Source organism: Sapajus apella, unplaced genomic scaffold (assembly GCF_009761245.1).
Source record: "Sapajus apella isolate SASKATOON/1434 unplaced genomic scaffold, GSC_monkey_1.0 scaffold85, whole genome shotgun sequence".
Taxonomy (NCBI): domain Eukaryota; kingdom Metazoa; phylum Chordata; class Mammalia; order Primates; family Cebidae; genus Sapajus; species Sapajus apella.
The window spans coordinates 6,121,288-6,142,796 of NW_022437025.1; the positions used below are offsets into that span (position 1 = coordinate 6,121,288).

Sequence of the window (21,509 nt, forward strand, 5' to 3'; positions counted from 1 at the left end):
CGCCCGGAGGACGCCCGTCGCGGTCGCAGCCTGCGGAGCCGCCCATGGCCCAGCAGCCGGGTTAGCCTCGCCGCGCGCCCCCGCCCCCCGCCCCCCGCCCCGGGCCCGCGCTCACGCGCCCTTGCTGTTTTGCCAGCTGACCGCGCCCCCGCCGCGCCCGCCGCGCCCGCCGCCGACCAGGGCTCCTGGTGCCTGTGCCAGCTCAATGGGGCCGCCGACCTCGAAGTTTCCGAAGGTAAGCGAGGGCTGCAGGGCGCCCGGCCCCTAGGCTCCGGAGCCGCCTCGCGCGCCCCCCGCCTCGCCCCCAGCCCCGCAGGACCTCACCCTGCCTGGGGACGCGGCCCTCGGGTGCGGGAGGAGAGGGCGCGTCTTCGCGGGCCAGAAACGGGTCTCGGAGAGCGCGGGTGCCGACCCTGGTGCGGTCCTGGGGCAGGGCGGGCTCTGCTGGGGTCGGAAGTGTCCGGGTCCCTCGGGAGTCCGTGCTCTCGGGTCTGGAGGGAACCCGACAGAACCAGCTTGGAACCCTGTCTCCAGCACTCGTCCGCCGCGCGAGCTCGGGCAGATCGCTCCACCGGTGTCAGCCACGGCGTCTCGGCCGAGAACCGGCGCGCAGAGCCCCCCTCGCTGCTCCGCCGGAGGTGCAGGCGCGGGCCCGGCGCTGAGTCGGGGGTAAGACCCAAAGCCGCGGAGTTCAGTCCGGGCCGCGGGTTCCATCTGCCATCCAGCCGCGTCTACGCGCCCCTCCCGCTGCCCGAGCCGGTGGGTGCTGAGTCAGGCCCGGCTGCTGCTCCGGTTTGGAGAAGCTTTTTTTTTTTTTTTTTTTTTTTCCCCGCTGGCAGGGGACAGCCCATGACAGCGGCTCGCCCAGAGCCCGAAGAGCGTTGGTGGGATGGACAGCTGGTCTCGCACCCTGGGGGGTGACCTGGGCTGGCTTTTCTGCGGAGGGTCCCAGGGACAGGGGCCACTCACTCTGTGGCCCCAGTGGCTGCCCCGCCTGGATTGAATCCTGGGTCCACCCTGACTGGCCGCGTGGCCTTCAGCAAGTGGCTTACTCTCTCAGGGCCTCAGTTTCTCTTCTGTGAAATGGAGATGACGTTGCTCAGAGGGCAAGTTGGGCTGGTGAGGCCCCAGGAATCTATTTTCACTCTCCTCCTTCTTCTTCCCTTCAGGGGCCCAGTGAGGTGGGTGGTGGAAGGTACAGAGGGCCAGTGGACCTGGACAGGGTGCTGGCCTCTGTCACTTTATATAATAAGCACACTGTGTTCCAAGAGCTTTCAAATATCCACCTCCCACCACTCCGTTGAATCCTCCTCACCACATCATCCCCATTATAGGATAAGGAAACTGAGGCACAGAGAAGTTAAGTAACTTTCCCGAGGCCACACAACTGCCAGTGGCAGAGCTCCAGAGGCTTCTTCAGGGTGGGTCCTCCTTGGCCTGTGCTCGCAGTGTCACAGGAACACATCACAGGGACACTGTCAGCAAAGTGGAGGGGAGGGCTGTGGCAGGGAGTGGGGCCCGTTGGCCGCAGGTGAGCTCCTCGGCCAGCTCTCAGTGCCCCCCCACAATCTGCTGCCGCCGCCTCCTCAGTCTCATTGTCCCCCCACACTCTGACCACGCCCTGGCCGCCTGCTCATGCTCAGCTCCCTCCAGGCCCCTGAATGTGTCTGTTTGCCACCTCCCTGCTGTGGAGCAGGGGTTTATTCCCACCTGGGTTGCCTTCTCTGTCCCAGCTGTCCCCACCCCTGGGCATACCCTCACCCCTTGAGGGCAGGGACTCATCCCGTCATGTCTGCAGGACACTGACTGTGCTTGGCAAATCGCAGCTTCTCAGTGTGGAATTGTTGAGTATCGATTAGAGAGTGCATGCGTGAGTGGAGGAGTGAATGCCACATGGCCTTTCTCTGCTTTTCAGAAAAGGGGTAGGCAGGCTCACTATCGAGCCCTCACCAGTCCTCATAGGACTCCCCAGAGCCTGCTTGGGGCTGGCAAGGGGTCACAGAAGATCTTCCGCCTGGGAGTCAGTCCCTGGGTTCTAAACTCCAGTGTGTGTGTGTTTGTGTATGAATCTGTGGGTGTGTCTGTGTATGCATCTGTGTGTATATCCAAGTGTGTCTGTGTATGTCTGTGTATCTCCATGTCTGTGTAGGTGTGTCTGTGTGTGTTTGTGTCTCTCCCTCTGCATGTGTCACCATTAAACTCTCCTTAGAATTTAAAAAATTGCAAATGAATGCATGATCAGATGCATCTTGGCAAAACACAGAACAGTATGGACATAGTTGGAGTAAAAGGTGCAAGTCCTCCCCTATCCCCACCTCCTTCCGACCCAGGACCAGCTACCTAATCTGTGAGGCTCAGTGCAAAATGAAAATGCGGGGCCCTGTGTTCCAAAAGTAGGGGGAAGTGTGGTGAAAAGCACTCACTTTCTTCTGCGCTTTCTCTCCACCTGTCACGGTGGTTTTATTTCGTATGTAACACCGTGTTGCTTTGGGCGTGGGGATGCTTGCAGGGTGAGTGCAGATGCTTACAAGACACCTGTCTTCTGGCCAGGGTCAGGGAAGGTGAGTGTGGAGTCAGGCATCTCCGCTTCCCGCAGGTCCGCAGGCCCATACCCCGACCCACGCAGGTGGGGAGCCCACGGGGCGTTGCAGCCTCAGGGCTGAGACACAACGGGTACCTGACGTTCCTGCTGAACTGCCCACCGAACGCACAGTGGTACTGCCAGCCCAGGGAAGGGTGGTCACCACCATGCCCCACCCCAGCATGTACTGGGGTACATACACACTTAGACCCAGGCCCTCGCCAGGGAAGGAGGGCAGCAGCGACACTGGGACAAAGAGGAAGAAGGGCGGGGTCCAGGGTGCCAGAGGCCGGGGAGGTGGCAGGAAGCAGGAACACACACTCCATACGCACAGCACAGGCCCTGCTGTCCATCAGACATTGCTTAGGAAACACACATTCACAGATAAAGCGATTAGGAATTTTATGACTCTGCAGAGCATTAAACCCCATGCTCCAGCCCCTTCCAACCACGAGGCCTGTGTGGCTGCCTGGGTCACACACCCGTGAAGCGGGTCCAGCTCCAACCCTGTGGTTGTGGATAGGCACAGAGCTGCAGTGACAGCAGCCAACTCTGAGAGGTGTGTCGTAGGAGCCAGGCAAGCTTCCAGCGTTTTCCAGGTATGCGCTGCTTTCCTTCTGACCACAACCACGTGAAATAGGTGCTCTTCTTGGTTCCATTTTACTGAGGTACAGAGAGGTTAAGTGATTTGCCTGAGGTCCCACAGCTACTAGTGGCAGAGAGATTTTCAGTCCTGTCCCAAGGCTTGTCCTCAGTCACCGTACACCACCTCTCAGCAAGGGCCTGGAGCTCACTGCTGATGTCGGAAAAAAGCAAATCTTATTGTTTTTCATTTGCTGGTATGGAATTGCCACTGGCTTGAGTTGCTTCCAGAAAAACATAGAAGTTCCAGCCCTTAGTCTGACAGCTAAGAGCCTGGATGGGCTGGGCCTGGGGGGCTGTGCCATGTCCCCTGCTTGCCCTCCTCCAGGACCGTTCCCATGAGGCCTTGGGTCTTGCATGGGGCTGCTCCCTGCCCTGGGGCATCCCCGCCCCTGCCTTGCCTGGCTAACGCCTGCACAGCCTTCAAGGGCCCCCAGATGCCTCTTCCCTGGTGGGCTTCCCCTGTGGTTCCCCCAGGACCTTAAGGGATGTGTAAGTTTCAACTTGGAATCCCCAGGGTTTGATTTGCCCTAGGGGGTCACACACCACATGTTTGAGGAGTGAATGGATGAGACGGTCTGAAATCCTCCTGAATTGGTGGAACACAATTCAGGAAGGGGAGCTGTCTTAGTCCACTTGGGCTGCAGTAATGAAACACCACATCGCCTGGGCGGCTGATGAACAACAGATTTATTGCTCACCGTTCTGGAGGCTGGAAGTCCAAGATGAAGGCGTGGCAGAGTCAGTATCTGGTGAGGGCCTGCGTTCGGCTTCACAGATGGTGCCTTTTGCAGTGTCCTCGCAGGGTGGAAGAGGCGAAGGAGCTCCCTCGAGTCTACTTTAAAAGGGCACTTGTTTCCTCCGGATTATTTCCCCAGGGCCCGCCTCCTAATACCTCACATTGGTGATTAGGATTTCAACATGTGAATTCAGGGGGACACAGGCATCCAGTCCACCGCAGGGGAGATTTCCAAGGAAGCTGTGCGTGAAGAATGGGGCAAAGGTGGTGGGAGTGGAGTTGGTACAGAGGTCACAGACACTGCAGGTTGCAAATTTGCAGCCCTGGGTGAAGTTTAGCCTCTTTGCCTCTGTTCTCTGTGTGTGTGTGTGCTGCGTGTTTTTTCAGGACTGCCATTTTTTGGGCACTTCTGTGAGCCTGGCTCTGCACCAGCACTGTGCCCACTATCTGACTTGTCCTCACATCAACCTGTGAGGGTGTGGACACCCCCACTGCTCCCATTTTACAGAGGAGCATGCCGAGGTGCAAGCGATGTGCTCCAGGCCGCTAGCAGTGAGCGGTGGAGCCTCAATCTGAACCTAGTTCTTCCTGCCTTGGCTGGACCGCGGGCTGCTCTCCCAGCATCTAAATTTAGGTTCTCTTCTGTGATTCCTTCTCAGGAAACTGCTATTGTCAGGGCTGCTGCTCGTCAGAGCCCCCGTCTCAGCGCACGGTGTTTCCCTGGCGTTGCAGAACCACAGAGCCGGGAGCTACTGTTGCAGTCTTTCCTGCGCACCCCTGGCTGGAGGCTGGTGTCCCATCAGAGCCGCAGGGCTGGGTGGTGAATTCCCAGGATGGGCATCCTTGCACCCTTGAGGGTGCAAGGTCAGAAAAAAAAAGATGATGCTGAGCTTTGGGGCTGTGATGGAGATTTGCTGGGTGGGGCATGTTTAGATGGGAAGCCAGGCAGGGGGACACTGTGGAGACCATTCCTTCCTAGGTCTAGAGCGGACCGGTTGCCCAGGTCTTCATTCCAATCTTGGCCCGGTGCAGGGCTCCATGTTGAGTGGAGTGTGGCTTCACGGTGGGGACACTGTCTCACTCTTTTCTGGGACTCCTGGTAAGAGGATGGTGTCCATCAGAGCCTCTTCAATTGCATAGTTCCTGCCTGCCAAAGAATCTTTCTGCAGCAAGAATCTGAAACCCAATCTAGTCTGACCCAAGCACAGAGCTGATAGAGCTGAGTATGGGAAAGTTCAGGGGATGCCCTGGTTTCCTGGGAGGCTGGGCACGGGCAGCCTTCTCTTTGTTAGGAGACAGGCAAAGCCATCAGATAAAGGCTCCCAGACCTGCAGGTCCTAGGAGGAGAGAAGAGGGCTCTTCTTAAACCCTGAGAAAGCCTCTACTTGGTCTTGCATGGGTGGCTTTCCCACTGCTGGCACAACTTCCCTGTCCCCATGGATGGGCTCTCCCAAGCCAGGGGATGGGGCCTCTTAAGTGACAGCCCCACCAGCACCCCAGGTCACTGATGGCAGCTGAGAGTAGCGTTAATCCTCTTAGCTGGCATTTGTGGAGAACTTGCTGCATGCTTGGCACCGGCAGGGCACTGGGTGTATCAGGCGCTCACTGGGTGACAAGATGTGACCATCACAGACACTTTGCAGGTGATGCTGTGAGACGTGGGGAGGTTCGGAGAAGTCACTGCCCCAAGTCCCACCACCAGGGGCCGTCCTGCTGGGTTGGGCTCCTTTAAGAGGACAGGTGCTGAGGCTGCTCAGAAGCACCTGGCCACCTCCTTCCTCCTGCCTTCCCATACATGGGGGAGGAGGAGAGGTCTGGGGTGGGGCTGGAGAGGGTTTGCCTGAAGTCGCACAGCAGGTGACAGCAGAGCTGGGGCCTGTGGGATGCACCTCACTTCAGGCCAGCATCCTCTGGGTCTCCAGTGCCCAGGTGGGGGATATTTTGCAGTAGCCCACCCTCAGGTCTGTCTCCTCTCCTTCTTCATCTCTGCCACCCCAGGTCAAGCTACTGTCCACTCTTCTGGGCTACTTGAGGGCCTCCCAATCCAGGCTCCCCCTTCGACTCCCCAAAAGAACCGTGCTGAACCCTTTTGTGCCCATCTCCACAATGCTCCCCACATGGCAGCCTTTTTCCTGACCCTAGTACATCCTGGGCTCTCTCCTGCCCTGGGGCCTATGTACCTGCTATTCTCCCGGCTCTCAGTGCTAATACAGCACACACGCTAACTCATCCTTCAGGTCCCAGCTTCCATCTCCTTCTCCAGAGACCTTCCCTGCCTCCCAGCTAGACAGGCCCCACCCAGGGAGTCGCCATCACAGCGCTGGGGGCCAACGTCATCATCTTTCTTTTTCCTTTGTTCTGACCTTGCATATCCTGACCATACGACCTGTAAGAACCCATCTGTGTTCTCAGAGCCTGGCTCGTAGTTCCTGTTGTCGCAGATGTCATTGTACTAATGCATCAGGTATGTTTGGATAACACCAATGCGTGGGTCAAATATTCTCCCCAGATTTTAATGTCAGTGCTTCAGGACTGCAATGAGGTGAATTTACAGCGACCACTTCTACGCTTCTCAGGAACGGAACCTATTCTCAAGAACAGTATAGTTAACCATGGCCTCCTTGAAGCCTGGCACCTCCCATCCTTTAGGAGGCTTGTACCCCGTGTTGCTTTCTAGCCCCAGCTTCTGTCTGTCCTGGTCTGTGCCTGGACAGCTGATCCTGCCCAATTTACCACCTGGATCTCTGCTGGGGAGTCTTTGGGTGGGTTTTGGCTGAAGGAGGCATTGCCAGGAGCTGGGAGGGCAGGCGGAGAGGTTGGGGTGCCACCTCCTCCCTCTCTCCCTCCTTTGGAGGAGGGTGCAGTGGCTGCATCCTTCTGTGGTAATAACCAACTCAGGGGGCACCCCGAAATACGCTTGCAGATTCTCCCAGCAGGTAAAACTTCAGGGGGGAATCTGGTTGCCTCTGTGGCTGGGGAGGAACCATGGCCTGGGGTATGATCTATACTAGCGTGTAGGCTGCCAAGCTGGGCAGGGCTTTGGAAAGAACAAGGATGGGGAATGATGACAGGGTGGCCTGGGGAGAGGTGTGTGGATGGACCTCTCAAATGATTGCAGAGTATGAGGGATTTGTGCCCTATAGCAGTCAGTGTTCTTCAGAGAAACAGAGCCAATAGGATAAGTGCATGCGCGTGCACGTGCACACACACGCACACACGTGTGCTTGTGGAATTGGCTCACGCAGTTATGGAGCTGAGAAGCCCCATGATCTCCATCTGTAAGCTGGAGAACTAGTTGTTCTAGTCTGAAGGTTTGAGAACCTGGAAGGCTGGTATTGTGATGGTGTGAGTGCCAGCCCCAGGGCAGGAGAAGACGGATGTCCCAGCTCCAACAGGCAGGCAGAGGGGGCGGATTCTCCCTCCTCCTGCCTTTTGTTCCATTCAGGCCCTGAACAAACTGGGGGAGGCCCATCCACAGTGGGGGTCACTTAGTCCACTGATTCAAATGTTCATCTCTTCTGGAAACATGCTCACAGACACACTCAGAAATGGTGGTTAGCAGGATATGTGGGCATCCCGTGGCCCCGTCAAGTTGATACATGAAACCAACCCTGTGCGGATGCTCCCCAGAGGCATCCTTTATGCAGGAGGCTCTTGGTCACTGGACGGACACGCTAGCCTGCCCGCAGGTACCAGGCAGACTCTTTCCAGCCACCCCAGAGCTCGCCCATGGGCTCACACACAAAACATGGCAGAGATGGGGAAACATGCAGGCAGAAAATATGGACCTCAACTCGCCAGGGCTGAGCTGGCCACTGCCGCGGCTGAGGTCCTGGTCTCCAACATCAGGGGACAACAGTGACTTTGGGTATGGCAGTGACTTTATGGTATTACCCGAGGAGACCAGCAAGCACCCGGGGGAAGGTTGGTTCCCTGTTCTCAGGGGGGCGGATGCATAAGCCAGATACAGAATCGCCTTCCCACCCGCTTCTGTCAGCAGTGTCATTGTGGAATTCCTGATTCACAGTCACTGTCGCCCACAAACTTCACATCATTCAAAGGATTCCTGCGGTGGTGCAGAGCTGGGGCAAAGGGCCCTCGCCTGTGGCATTCACTGTCATCACCCAGAAGCAGGGAGCAGGCCCTGCCGCTGCAAGCCTGACGGCCGCACCAGCCTCCAGACAGCACACAGCAGGTGGGGCCTTGTCCTGTGTGCCTTAGATCAGCAGCTGTTTTGTGACTGTCACCTGCATGTGCAGATTTGAGGACCAGTAGCTGGAGTTAGGAGGAGCCCTTCACCGGCTTATAATCCCTAGGGTATCAAATCATTTATCATCCAAAGTGGGGTACCTTAGACAATGAAAGGGTGTTTTATGAAGGGTTGCATGGGGCAGCCTCAGGCATGGCCACTATATTAGTGTGCTGAGGCTGCACCGTGGTCTGAGTGTTCCCATCTCTCCAGTACTTCTGTGCTGAAATCTAACCACCAACACTGAGTATTGAGGGTGAGGCTTTGGGAGGTGATTAGGTCAGGAGGGTAGAGTCCTCACCAATGGGATTAGAGCCCTTATAAGAGGCCCGAGGCCGCCGTCTACCATGTGAGGACACAGCATGGAGGCACCATCCTTGAAGCAGAGACACCTCATCAGACACCAAACCGAATCTGCTGGCACCTTGATCTTGGACTTCTCAGCCTCCAGAATTGTGAGCAATCAATTTCTTTCCCTCCCTCCCTCCCTTCTTTCCTCCTCCCCTTCCCCTCCCCTCCACTCCCCCTCCTCTCCCCTTCCCTCCCCTCCACTCCCCTCTCCTCTCCTCTCCTCTCCTCTCTTCTTTTTTTGATGGAGTCTTGCTCTGTCACCCAGGCTGGAGTGCAGTGGCGTAATCTTGGCTCACTGCAATCTCTGCTTCCCGGGTTCAAGTGATTCTCCTGCCTTAGCCTCGAGTAGCTGGGATTACAGGTGCACTCCAGCATACCCTGCTAATTTTTGCACTTTTAGCGGGGATGGAGTTTCACCATGCTGGCCAGGCTGGTCTCGAACTCCTGACCTCATGTGATCTGCCTGCTTCGGCCTCCCAAAGTGCTGGGATTACAGGTGTGAGTCACAGCATCCAGCCAATGAGCAATCAATTTCTGATATTCTTAAACGACCCAGTCTAAGGTGTCTTGTAGCAGTCCACAGACTAAGACAGGCTGCCTTAACAAAGTGCTGCACATGGAGCGGCTGGAAGAAGGGAAATTGATTGTCTCATGGTTCTGGCGGCCAGAATTCAGGGATCAAGATAACAGCTGGGTCAGTGTCTGTGGAGGAATGAGAGGGGGAATCTGTCCTGTACCCCTCTCCCAGCTTCTTGTGACTTGCTGTCTGTCTTTGGTGTTCTTTGGCTTGTAGATGGTATCACCCTGGTGTCTGCCTTTCTCCCTGTGCATATCTGTCTCTGCGTCCGAATTTCCCCTTTGACAAGGACACCAGTCATTTTGGATTAGGGGTCCACCCTGCTGCATCATGGGCTCATCTTAACTAATGACATCTGCCGGACCCTATTTCCAAATAAGGTCACATGCTGAGGTACTGCGGGTTTGGACTTCAATATGAATTTTATGGGGGGAGGTCACACAACTCAATCCATAGCAGTCACCCCCTGATAACCTCTTGAACTAATGTTGCTTCTCGTTCGTTAAGCATGGTGTGTTTGGGGGTCCTGGTGACCCAAGAAGGGAGCAGGGCCACAGTTCTGTGAAATTGGACACTGGGACCAAGGCCATTTGGGCCTCCTGCTGCTGCTGGGCTGTCCGGTAGAGAAGGGGTCACTGGGATGAGGGGTGACTGCTCCCAGTTACCAAGGGGAAAGGAGGTCACTGCCTGGTGCTATCCGGGGCCCAGAGGATCCACAGGGATGCTTCTTTGCACTGATGTCTGACAAAAAAGGTCAGCCGAGCGTGGCAGCCCCAGGCATAGAGATGGGAGCATGAGAGAGCCAGGTCATGGGTGGGAGCTTGGGTCATTCTCCCAGGTGGAGAGCAGGTGCTCTGGCACAGGCAAGGTGCCTGCAAGTGGGTGGAGGAAGAAGGACTCGCTGCTGATTGGCCCTTTGTCCCCCACCCTCATCTCTCCTGGCCACCTTGAATGAAGGGTACCTGTGGTGGACGGTGTGGTGCTGTGGGCTCCAGGCAGGGGTGCAACTGAAGTGGCATCTCCCCCAATGATACAGTCGCTGGTGGACCCCGTGCCTCACTGTGTTGGGTTGAGAGTTTCTTCTCGGAAAGGGGGACGAGGACGTTTGCTGAGCGGCCACTGTGGACTGCGCTGAATTTCTTCACTTCACCCACCAATCTGTTTTTCACCTCTCTCTGTCCAGTGTGGTGCCTTGGAGGCTGCATCACCTGTGGTCCCTGCCCTAAGGCTCCTGTCAAGTTTGGCCAGGGGGAGGCACCAGTTGGAGCTTTCAGGGCAGGAGGGTGAGGGGGAAACACCCCCCATTCTCCTCCCTGCTGTGGCGCTGCAATCCCAGGGTTGGCTGTCTTCTCCGCAGTCACAGTTCTCCTCTCCTCCACCTTTCAGCCCAGGAGTTCACAGTCTCCTGTCCTTGCCCCAGTCCCTGGGTGCCCCACCAAGTAATGCTTCCTTGGTTACTTCCTGCAGGTCACCTCTTTGTTTACTTCTCTTCTGTTGGACCATCTGGGGTGAATTCTGCCTCCAGTGAGACCCCAACATCTCTGGAGGCCAGTGGAATTGGGGCATACGTGTGGCCATCCTGAGACTGGCTCTTGCTTCTGCTGCTCACATGACATCAGGCAATGGCCTCACCTCTCTGAGCCTTATTGTCAAATTAGGACAATAAAGTCCACTTTTGCAGGATGCTTCTAAGTGTAATGGAAATAATAATGCCCCCAAAAGATGTCCATGTCCTAATCCCCAGACCTATGAATGTGTTGTCTTACATGGCAAAAGGGACTTTGCAGATGAGATTAAGTTAATGCTCTTCAGTTGGGGAGGTTGACCTGGATTATCTGGGTGGGCCCAGTGTCATCACAGGGGTCCTTATAAGAGGGAGATAGGAGGGTCAGAATCAGAGAAGGAGATGGGATGACACAAACAGAGGAGAGAAAGAGAAAGAGGGAGAGAGATTTGAAGATGCTGCACTGATGGTTTTGAAGATGAAGGGAGGGATCATGAGCCAAGGAATGTGGGCACCTCTAGAAGCTGGAAGATCAAGGAAACGGATCCTCCCCTAGAGCCTGCAGCAGGAACCAGCCCCGCCCACACCTTGACTTTAGCCCAGTGAGGCTGACTTCAGACTTCTGACCTCCAGAACAGTAAGAGAATAAACTTCTGTTGTTCTAAGCCACTGTGGTTGTGGAAATATGTTACAGTAGCCGTAGGAAACTTACACAATGAGAATGAATAAAAAAATTATAGGGAGACTGCCTGCATTCCAGAGCAGCCACGATGGAAATGGTTGCTGCCTTTGAGAATAGTGGGCTCAGGTCTGCCCTTCTGGGAAAAGTGGATCTGTAGGCTCAGATGTGGTGCACACACAGCCCCTGCTGTCTTTGCTGGTCCTTTGCTGCCACTTGTCTCATCTTTACTCACATTATCTTTCCCCTCCATTTCCAAAGTCTCTCCACTTTCTCTCCAGTCACCTGTGGCTGCCTAACAAATGATCCTATGATGTGCCAGCAGAGAATGGTCATCTCATTGTGTTTCATGGTTTCGAGAGCCAGGAGCTGAGGAAGGGCTCAGCAGGGTGGTTCTTCTGCTGCCTGTTGCCTACACTAAGGTCACTTGGTGGTGTTCAGCTAGAGGATGGACCGGGCTGGATGGCCCACAGTGGCTTCCCTCTCATGTCTGGTGCCTTGGTGGGGACAGCAGGGGCTGAGCTCAGCTGGGACTGTCACCTGAGCCCTGACATGTGGCCTCTCCAGCATGGCAGCCCAGGGTGGTGGGACCTTCCGTGGTGCTCAGGGCTCCTAGTGCAATGCCCAGTGAACAAGATGGCAGTTATGCGGCCTTTGATGCCCCAGCTTTGGATACCCCAGAGCCTCACTTCTGCTAGACTCTTGGTTGAGTGGGTCACAGGCCCACCAGACTCAAGAGGAGGAGGCATAGACCTCATCTCTATGGGGGGAACTTGTGACGAAAACACAACACTTTACCTCTAGTTTTATTTTCTCCTTTTCCAGCTGGGAGTTCAGTTACTTTTCTCCCAGTGGACTTCTATTGGCTTTGTTCTCCATGCCACGTGTTTGTTCATTCATTCTACAAACGTCATCTGAGCACTCATTGCAGGCTGTAGTCTGTGCTGGGAACGCAGAGCACATTAGGAGCATGTGACATGTATGAGCACTTGTGACATGCCAGGGGCACTCTAAGTGCCTTCTGAGGCCAGGTAGCCCCCAGTCCCCCCAGGAGGCAGGTGCATTTCTTATCCCCAGCTTACACATGTGGATACTGAGGCACCAAAGGGGAAGAGGCTCGCCTGTGGCTGTTGAGCTAACCTGTGGGAGAGTGGGTTTTGAACCTGGGCAACCTAACTGGAGAGCCCTGTGCATAAGCACCAGGCTCCATGGCCCCGGAGGCGAGGAAGGTATGGCGATTTACCTCTACGAGGGCTCTCTTGCTAGAGAGAGACCAAAACAAAAGTGTTTCCCTGGCTGGTCACTGTGGCTCATGCTTGTAATCCCAGCACTTCGGGATGCTGAGGTGGGAGGATCACTTGAGGCAAGTAATTCAAGACCAGCCTGGGCAATGGTGAGACCCTGTCTCTACAACATATTAAAGAAAATTAGCTGGGCATGGTGGTATGCACCTGTAGTCCCAGCTACTTGGGAGGCTAAGGCAGGAGGATCCCTTGAGCCCAGGAATTTGAGGCTGCAGTGAGCTGTGATCATGCCAGATGTGGAGCTGTACTCCAGCCTGCAGAACAAACAAGCAAGACTCCATCTCCAAATAAAAAAAGAGTGTCCCCCGTAAGATGTTCTGTGAAATATTGTAGATTGGTTGCCCTGGAGCCTCATGCAGGGAGTGAGGAGGGGCCAGGTCTGCCTCTGCTTCCCAGAGTAGAAAACATTAAGCTAGAAGGGCGAGGGGAACAGCGAGAGGAAACAGCACGTGTTTCAGACTGGCGCTGTAGGAGCCTATGGCTTGTTAGTGAAGGATGAAGTTCTGTGCAGCTGGGCGTAGCCTTCCTGGGAGGAAGCAGTGGCAGCTGAGGCTGGAGAGGGCAGTGGAGGTGTCCTGGCGAGGGTCTCATATGGTGCCCTGAGGGCACTGTGGGGAGGGGGCAGACTTGGTAAATGGGCTGGGGGCTGATTGTGCTTTGGGATGTGCCGGCTGGTGGCTGGAAGCTGTGAGCAGGAAGCTTGGAGGTGGAGAAGGTGGGTTGTCATCCATCTCATTACACCAGTGAGGGACTGGGAGGCTCAGAGAGGCTGAGTGACTCACCCAAGGTCATGCATGCAGAGAGCATGGAGGTGAGACTGGGGCCCAGGCTCGTGGGATGAGCCACTGGCTGTCCCCCCGCCCCCCGCTGTGACCTCAGCTGCACCTCGTGCTGCGGTGACAAGGTGACAGGTTAAAAATAAATCACTGTGGTGCTGCCAGGCCTTTATTGGCACAGGGTGAGGGCTGATTGTGTCACTTTAAAGAAATACTTCTCTGCAAGTGTCACTTGAGCATGTTTCTCCCCAGACATTCACCTGGGAACTGAGTCTCGAGAAATACTCTCATTACGGCTGCTGTCCCATAAGGACTGTCGGGGCACGCTCAATCGTGGCCATTAGTGAGTAAGCACCTACTGCGTGCCGGGCCCTACATGGGAAAGTAGCTCATACCTTAAAGCTCATCTGTGGGCTCCAGCTACTGCCGGTGCTGCAGGCTCCTCCCGTTATCCTCCCTAGGGATGAGGAGGGGTCACGTGAGGTCACACAGCAAGCAGGTGTCATTGGAGCCCACTGCTCTCAGGGCCGAAAACCTGTGGTCACTCTACAGGAGCAGGAAGGAGCTGGCGTTTTCAGTTGGCTCTGCAGGTGGAGAAGTGGAGGGTCATATCCAGGAAGGCACAGGTGAGAGGCATTTAAATCCCGAGAGCTGCATCTTCTGTCCTCTGCCTGGGACTGCCTTCCCTGTATCTTTCTCATTATTCAGGTCCCAGCTGAAAAGTCACCTCCTCTGGGAGGCCTCCCGACCACCCTCTGTCTGGAGTTGTCTGTCACTGGGTCCAGGTGCAAATCCCTGGAGTGGAATGAGCCTGGCGTGTTCTGGGGCAGCAAGGAGGCTGGTGTGGCCAGAGCAGAGAATGGGGGGGTGGAGGTTGAAAACGATGCGGTCCAATTGCCATTTTTACAGTGTCAGTCTGCCTGCTCTGTGGGTTATGGACTTTGTGGGGGGCAAAGTGAGAACCAGGGGATGACTTTGGAGGCCACTGCAGTGTGGGAGTGAGCAATGATGACCAGCGGCTTAGCTCCAGAGGTCTGGACAGGGTTAATCAATTTACTCAACAGATACTTACCGGACACCTTGCATGTGGCAGAAACCGAGCCACTGAGGGATCTGTCAGTGAAGGGATGAACATACAAGAGCATGTTGGGTGACAGTGCTGCTAAGAGGGAAGGTGGGGAGGGGCTGCCAAGGGCCGGGCACCGTTCATTCCGGGAGGCAGGAAGGAGGAGGTGCGAGGCTCAGAATCCCCTTCAAGAAAGACTTTGCTGGCCAGCCTCAGGGCAGGCAGTTGCTTGACTGCCTCTGGATTTTGGCATCTTCAGGATCTGCCTCTGCCACTGAACCAGGGCCATTCTTTCTGGCAGCCCCCAGCCAATGACTGCTCCCTGGAGGGGATTCTAGGGCCTCCCCGTTTCTGCACACCCCAGGACTCTGTGGCAGGCAGCCTTTTCCCTGGAGCTTGCTGTAGGTTGGCTGAGAGGGTCAGTCAGACCCGCATGGCTGTCGGGAAGCTCTAACTGCCCACACCAGCTCTTCTACCTTTTACCTTTAACAAGCTCGACCTCCCAATAAACCTCTTCACTCTTAACTCTGACTCAGCATCCACATACAGGGCAGTGGTATGCCTGGCTTTACAAGAATCCTCAAGCTGTTTTCAGGAGTCACTGCATTGTCTTTGCATCCACAGGTATAATGCACGAAGGTTCCAGGTGCTCTATACCCTCATCAGCTCCTGATCTTGTCAGTTTCTTAGTTTTAGCCATCCTAACGGGTGTGGTTGTATTCCATTTTTAAAATTTTTTAGACAGAGTCTCACTCTGTTGCCCAGGCTGGAGTGCGGTGGCATGATCTTAGCTCACTGCAACCTCTACCTCCCCGGTTCAAGCAATTCTCCTGCCCCAGCCTCCTGAGTAGCTGGGATTACAGGCGCCTGCCACCATGACCAGCTAATTTTTGTATTTTTAGTAGAGGTGGGGTTTCTCCCTGTTGGCCAGGCTGGTCTGGAACTCCTAACCTCAAGTGATGGGCCCTCCTCAGCCTCCTGAAGTGCTGGGATTACAGGCGTGAACCACCGCGCCCGGCCCCATTATGATTTTAATTTGTAATTCCCCCACAGTTAAAAATGTTGAGCATCTTTTTATGTGCTTATTTGAGACTTCTAAAAGTCTCATGGTTTTAGGCTTCACATGTAGGTGTGTGGTGTGCTTTGAACCAATTTTTCTCTGAGGTATGAGGTCTGCGTCCTGTTGGGTTTTTGCATATGGATGTCCAGTCGTTTCGGCACCACTGGTTGAAAGATGAACCTTTGCACATGCCCCAGGCCCATTGCAGATGCTGGGTCCTTTATCCTGTAGGAGGTCCTGCCATCTGGATGTATCTGTTGCTTCCCTGTGGTACCCCTGGGTGCCTCCCTCCAGCCCCTCTATTTTCATAATCAGAAATCTGCAGAGCTTTGATTAGATTGAGCCTCGGGCCTGTTTTTCTTGGCAGGAATGCTTGGTTATTGGTGAGGTGAGCTTTCCAATGCATCTGGCCAGAAGGCACCCAGTGTCCAGTGGCCCCATGGGTACTGGAGCACAGGGTGACCAGTGGGGTCAGAGCGAGAATCTGATAATTTTCTTGGTTAGCTTCCTCATAAACCCTTTTCGTGGTTTCACTGAGACACTCAGGAAAGTTAGATTAGGGACTTTACTAAATGATTCCAAGAAGCTATTGTTGCTTTGTTAGGTGTGATAATGGCATTTCGGTTATGTAAGGAAGTGCCCATATTTTTAGAGATGCATGCTGAAGTGTAAGGGCGTGATTTTACTTTAAAATCTCCAGTGGAGAAAAAATAGGCAAGAGAAAAAAGGGAGAGATGAAGCAAGTGTGGCAAAATCTTGATAAACGTCGAATCTGAGTGAGCCCGTGCTTTGAAGATGAGTAAATGTTTTCATAAGCTGAGGTCTGGGTTGCACAAGTTCCCTCCCCGCCCGCAGTGCTCCCCTCACCCCAGGTTCTCTGGTGAATAAGAGCTGTTGGGAGCATTTAGAGGCTGTCCGCTACCCGTGCTTGGCCATTAGCTGCTGCTCTTTTTCCCGTCTCTCTTACCTCCGCTCTTTCCCTCTCTCTCCTCTTACATCTTTCGTCCCTACCCTTTTCCAAGAATTCGGGGCTGACCCTCGACAGAGCCCCCGCTTCACGGCCTGCCCTTTCGCATAAAGTCCACCAGAGGGCGCCATGATTTAAGTCCGTCGCTGTTCTTGGTGCTGAAATTCTGACAGCGGGTGGAGCACATGATGGGCCGGGGAGCTCCTGGGGGCTTCAGCCCTGTTTTCTGCTCCTTTGAAAACACATCTTTGGGTCTAGAAAATATACTGTTTTATATTCCCAAGATGTGATCCCCAACCTTTGCACCCCTGAGGTTGGAAAGAGAAGGGACGGCCGAGATGCTTAGTGAAGGGTGCAGGCCTGGGAAGGCTTGGTCAGAATCTGCCAGTCACCAGCTGTGTGGCCCTGGGCTAGTCGCGGCACATCCCTGAGCCTTGATTTTCTCATCTGTGAAGCAGGAATGATAACCACGGCTCCTTTAAGAAGTTATTGTGGCCGGGTGTTGTGGCTCACGCTTGTAATCCCAGCACTTTGGAGTTCCAGGCAGGCGGATCACAAGGTTGGAGTTTGAGACCAACCTGGCCAACATGGTGACACCCTGTCTCTACTGCCAATACAAAAATTAGCTGGGTGTGGTGGTGGGTGCCTGTAATCCCAGCTACTCTGGAGGCTGAGGCAGGAGAATTGCTTGATCCCAGGAGGCAGAGGTTGCAGTGAGCCGAGATTGTGCTACCGCACCTCAGCATGGGTGACAGAGCAAGACTCCATCTCAGAAAAAAAAAAAGTTGCTGTGAGGATTAATAAGATGCTTCTGATTTTAGTAATCTCAAGATACTATTGTTTCTATTGCTATGACCACTGCTAGTACTTTTATTAAGCACATGCTGTGTATCAAGGGCCCCTCCAGTGCACCCCCTCCCAGGTATAAGGTCAGGAGATGTGATATCCGGCTCAACTGTGCCTTGCCTGTGACCACCGGTTTGACTGGCTGTACTGCAGCCATCCTCGAAAGCTTAATGCCTTCCTCTTTTGAAGACCCTGACCATCAGCCTGACCTTGCAGAGTTCCCATAGGCATGTCTACAAAGCTCTGAATACAGTGGCTGGTACACAATCGGTGCCAGGTCCGTGACAGCTGCTATGATCATTCTCAGGGCCCCTTTCATTTAGCCATGTGTTGATTGGGTTGTGTATCCCCATCGCTTCATCTCTTCATGCTTCTCTGCAAACTACCCCCCACCACCTTCCACCCCATCCCTGGGGAACTGTGGTGCTGGAGCATTGCCTTCCACAGCTTTCTACCTGTATTCACCACAGCCCTTTGGAGCTAAATCAACAGTAGACGTTGGTCAGCAAAATACTGATTTTGCTACAATATCTTGTTCAAATCCATACGGTGGCCCTAAGAGGGAAGCAAACCTTGCCTGTGCACACCTTACAGCTGAATCAACTGAGACCCTGAAGAATTAAACTGTCCACCCGAGGTGCCCAAGCTAATAAGAGTCAAGCAGGGAATTGGGGATTCTTAGAAGAGGATTGCTCAGAGATTCTGCAGGAGAAACTGAGGCCAGAGAGGCGCAACCACTGGCTCAGAATTGCAGGGTGCATTCAGGTCAGAGCTGGGGTGGGAGCCAGGCCCCTGGCCTTAGCCCAGAGCCTCTTCCTTGGTGTCTGCTTCTCTGCTTGAGCCTCGAGGGTGTCATGGAAAAGAGACTCATGTAAAAGAAACATGCCTGGCTTTGTTACCCCTGAGACTTAGGACGGTAGTTTTTGGTGATTAGCCTTCTGGTATGTCTGGTCTCTCATGGCCTGCACCTTTCAGGCATTTGATTTTATACTCACTTATACCTCTAAAGCACCTTGTTAGTGGAGGTAAATTAACTTATTGATTTTGAGCTCCACTGCTACTATGATGAATTATAACACAATTTCCATCATTTTGTTGTTTCTTAGGCATTTGTTGAAATACTGGTGCATTGGTAGAGCTTCTGAAATGAATTTTTAACAAATCCTTAAAAAATATGTGAGCCTTTCCTAAATGCACTGGAGGAGGCAACAGGCCTGCTTTTTCAGATCTATATTCTTTGATGAATAACATGTCTCCTGGTACTGGTGTGGTGAGGGTGAGCCCAGGAGAGCCCAGGCTGTGGGGTTCCCTTTGAGAATGGGCCTGGCATTAGGCAGCAGGCACTGGAGAAAATCACATCCTTCCTGACCCTGCATTTATACTCTTGAGGAAATTAAAAAAAAAAAATCTCCTTCTGCCTAAATTCACTGCAGAATTATTTGACAGAAGGAACAACACAAAATAAACCTGGAATCAACCTAAATGTGCAGTGACAGGGACACTGTTTTCCAATTGTAGCGTTTGTTTGCTTCTGGAAATTTGTGTTAATTTGCTTCTTTTGAGAATCCACACTTGCAGAGCACAGGAAGACGGGTGTTAGCTGGTCGGCAGTTTTTATTTCAAAGGGAAGACTTGCTCACGCTTTCTTTTTGTCTGTCTGAGCACAGGGGGACACCTTGTGTAAATAATCACATACCATTTAGGAACACTTTTGGGGCCAAGTGTGCTAGCTCACGCCTATAATCCCAGCACGTTGGGAAGCTGAGGCAGGAGGATCACTTGAGGCCAGGAGTTAGAGACCAGCCTGGGCTAGTGAGATCCCGTCTCTTAAAAAAATGTTAGCTGGGCATGGTGGCCCATACCTCTAATCCCAGCTACCCAGGAGGCTGAGTTGGGAAGATTGCTTGAGTCCAGGAGTTCCAGGCTGCGGTGAGTCAGGATCATGCCACTGCACTCCAATCTGCGCAACAGAGCAAGACCCTATCTCTAAAAGTAAAAGTAATAATGATAATAAACTAGGAGAGCATTCAGCTGCAAGTAGAAGGAAAATTGACTAGATGGACTTCTGATAGCTGGAACCTAAAGAGATAGGGCTGCAAAAACATTTTTACCATAAAAAGCTGGGGGTCTGCCATCCAAAACTCATGGCTTGGCTGGGTGAGGCCGACAGGAACCAGGGTCCACTGTCTTCCTCTACCAAGCTCAGCCCTGGACCAGACCCTCTTTCTTTGAATCTAGTTCTTATCCATCAGTAAATGAATGGGGCCAGGGTGAGGATGGTTGGGTGGGGGAACACTGGACTTCTATCTCCCCCTCCTTGGGGGCAATCCACTCTGGGGACTTGAGGGTCTTCCACTGAAGGCAGATCCTTGGATGAGTGAAGGCTGTGTGTTGACAGCTCAGTTCGGGGGCCTAGGAAGTCAGAGGTGAGATTTCTCGTGGGTGTTACAGTGAGCAGACCCATGTAAAAGAAACATGCTCATCTTTACCACCCTAAATGCTGCTTGTGGCACTATCTTAGGTGTGGCTTTCTTGCTCATGGTCACGAGGTGGCAACCGGATGTCCAGGCCCAGGGTGTGAGGTCATGCATAGCGGGATGGGCAGGGGAGAGAGGCCTGTTTCCTGGCACCCTGCTCCAATGATTTATGTGACAGGCTGGGTGGCCCCTAGCTGCTTCCCCATCTCCATGTCAGCTGCATGGTTAAGCACAGTTCTCATGGGTCCCTTGGCCAGCTCACCTGCAAGCAGCTGACATCAGGCGAGAGGGCTGCGATGCCTTTTCCGGCAGCCAGCATGCATCAGGGCAGCGGTGCTGGATGCTGCTCCCTCAAAGCAGTCTCTGGGCTCCTGTTTGCGGAGGCCTCTGAGCCTTGTGGCCAGTTCCATGGCATCTCCTCAGTAGGAAAAAAACCTGTGTCCCTAGAGGGATAATTTTGTCTTTGGGAAAAGACGGACTCATCTGCTGCTCAGGTTGGGGAGAAGATTGGAAGGAGGTGGAGCCTTCCTGGTTGGTTGAAAACAGGAAGCGCAGAGAGGGCTCCCTGTCTGAATTGCCCTCTGCGGCTTCAAAGCCGGTTCACTGGTTGTCTCCTGAGCCTCACCCCACTCCTGGGACGTGGAGGCCAGAGCTACAGCCCACTGTGGGGGCCATGCCAGGCCCAGAAGTGAGGTTCTGGGGAACCATAGAGGGTGTGGACCTCTGCTTTCCACCTCCCCAGGACAGGTGTGAGAACCACGTCAGCCCCGCCCACACCCACTGAGCATTCATTTTGTGCTTTCATTTTTTAGGGGATGCTTTATAAGAAAGAAACCTGCCTTTGGCAGGGTTAAGAAGTCTTTGTGGTTCTTTTGTAGGTTAGGTAGGGAGACATCAGTGATGCTTCAGAGAGTTAAGTGCCTTGGAGGGTGGAGGGCAAACCACCCTCACTAGACAAAACTCCAGAGTTCAAATCTGCCAACATTTTCCTAAAACAAGTGTTTTAATAACCGTCACGTGTTTTAACAGCATAGTGTGGTCTCAACTTCAACAGTCATTGGGATTATTGTGTATAAACGTCTCCATCTTAAGGAAAGCTTGATGCCTTCTCAGCAAACAGTTCTAGAGGGAAACTTATTTTTAGGACAAGATACAGAATACGGTACAGCTTTAATGTCCACCACAGGGTCCTGGGTGTGTAAAATATTCACTTGCCTTTTCTGTAATAGTTTGGCAGAAAGTCCTGGATGGCCCCTGGCTTGGACTCACGGCAGCTCTGCTGTCTCATTCTTCTGTCACATCTGACTCTGGTTATGTATTCTCTAGCCAGGGCTAAAATAAAGAGTGTGGGAGGATCATTTTCTGTTTCCTTGGCACAAAGACAACTTCTTGCTTTGGCCCCTCTCTGGGGTCTGTTAGATCTGCTCTTTTTCTCATAATGTACATAATCCATATGTCTAGCCTAAGCAATGTCGCGAAATGAGTGAGTGCACTCACCATCCACGCCGAGAGAGAACAGAACATTCTAGGATGTTAGAAGCCCCCTGCCCATGGCCCTCCTTTGGGAGTTCATCCACTCCACCTCTAAGGCAAGCTTGTCCAACCCAGGGTCAGAGGCCCACATGCAGACCAGGACGGCTTTGAACGCAGCTCAACACAAATTTGTAAACTTTTTTAAAACATGAGTTTTT

At 53.7% G+C, this 21,509-nt stretch overlaps 1 protein-coding gene across 1 annotated transcript in view; it reads left to right on the top strand.

Annotated features, from left to right (window-relative positions):
- PPP2R2C (protein phosphatase 2 regulatory subunit Bgamma) overlaps window positions 1-21,509 on the top strand; it is a 237,778-nt gene continuing 216,269 nt past the window's right edge. The window contains exon 1 of the mRNA XM_032254147.1: window positions 1-235. The gene's annotated coding sequence lies outside the window, so the exon portion shown is untranslated. The remainder of the gene's footprint in view (window positions 236-21,509) is intronic.